Below are 1,714 nucleotides of genomic sequence, written 5' to 3'. Positions count from 1 at the left end.
TCCTCTACAAGAGGCACACCATGCACCATGTAACCCTATACCAGCTAACCCTAAAGTTAAGCTTATTATTTTGTTGCTGCAGACACTGGCTCACCAGAAGCTCTTAGTCTGATTTTGCCAGAGTTTAAACTTACTTTTTTTTTTTTCAGTTTCATAAAACATTTGTCTTGTTTGAAGAACTGTGACACTAAGTTGCCATTCATCTTTTTGTTAGAATTATGTCACATGTAGAATGAACATGACAAAGGTGTGCGTGCATTGAAAACAAATAGGAAGGTTTACAGAGTTTGAACAGAAGATTTTGTCTTTTGAAGCACAGGAAATAAATGGAATAAAGTGTAAATTAATCAACTACGGGAACTGGCCATTACTCAAACCAGAGTATAGCTGTTTATTTCATGATCCTTTACCAATCAGCATAAAAAATAAACCAGTTTTCCTTTGCTCAGTCAAGGATAAAAAGCCCAGAAGGGATGAACTGTATTAGTGTAAGGAACGGAAACTATTAAAGTGGACATTTTTTTTTGTATTTTACTGCATTCATCTAGTTTTTCCAATAGTTTTGCTTCACGCTGTTTGTTAGCCACTCAACTGAGTGTCCCTCTGGTCATGACACAAGAACTGATCAGGGATGAAAATCAATACATGCCCAGTGCTGATGTCAAAACACAGATGGCAGGAGTCAGTTTTCAGCCCCCTGAAAGAGTTGTGTTGTTTAATCTTCTCCTATAGACTGTTCTATCCAAATGACTTCCAGGGGGATATGTTACGTCTGTTTGTATTGATCTCCATTAATTGCTGTGACAGTGAATAAATGAAATTAAACATCAAGCAAAATGTGAGACAGAAAATGCCACTTACTTTTGCACACAGTAAACAGGCACAACAGCAGTAAGAACAAGACAGGCATCCACATCCACACTCGGCTGTTTTGTATGAATTGTCATCAGCAAATGATCTTTCCGGTCGGCAGATGATTTGGCACCAGAGTACTCCGATTTTCATAACCTTTGGATGCCTCCTGTCCTTGTCCTACAGAGAACTGAGGACAAAGCTCTGCCCTATTAGAGATGAATAATGAGCTTGTTGGCAAAAGAGACGTTGCTAATGTTTGTCCAAATATCTCGGATATGTCCCCAATGATAATGTATTCAGTGCCAATGCAAAATAAGTCTATATTTGAAGAGGTGATTTCATCTGCTGATATGACTAATAATATCTGCAAAGGGAACGAGAAGAAAATACCTTCCTCTCACATTGGGAGGGTGCATGAGGACCACAATAAAAGCCTGGGTTGTTGGACTGTAATTGATGCTTTGCTTGTGTGGCGGCAAATTTTTGTTTGTTTATTCTAATGGCTGTGAGGACCTGTTGGTCTATTAAGCAGGGAAATGGCAACCAGTGCTCCAGGGAGCGAGTCATTGATCTCTCTTCAGTGTTTCTTTCTTCACAGGTACTTGGGAGTGATTGAGCCAATGCAAGACAAAATATTATTATTATTATTAGTATTATTATTAATAATAATAATAATAATAATAATAATAATATGCCCTGAGATGGACTTGCGACCTGTCCGTATCCTGCTTCTCACAAAGCGATGGCTCGGCATGGGCACCAGTGACCCCCGCAATCCAAAAAGGAAGAAATGGGCAAAATATAATGGATGGATAATAATAATAATAATAATAATAATAATAATAATAATAATAATAAT

Source organism: Nematolebias whitei, chromosome 2, assembly GCF_014905685.2.
Source record: "Nematolebias whitei isolate Nwh7 chromosome 2, NemWhi1, whole genome shotgun sequence".
Classification (NCBI taxonomy): domain Eukaryota; kingdom Metazoa; phylum Chordata; class Actinopteri; order Cyprinodontiformes; family Rivulidae; genus Nematolebias; species Nematolebias whitei.
This window is presented reverse-complemented; position numbering follows the sequence as displayed.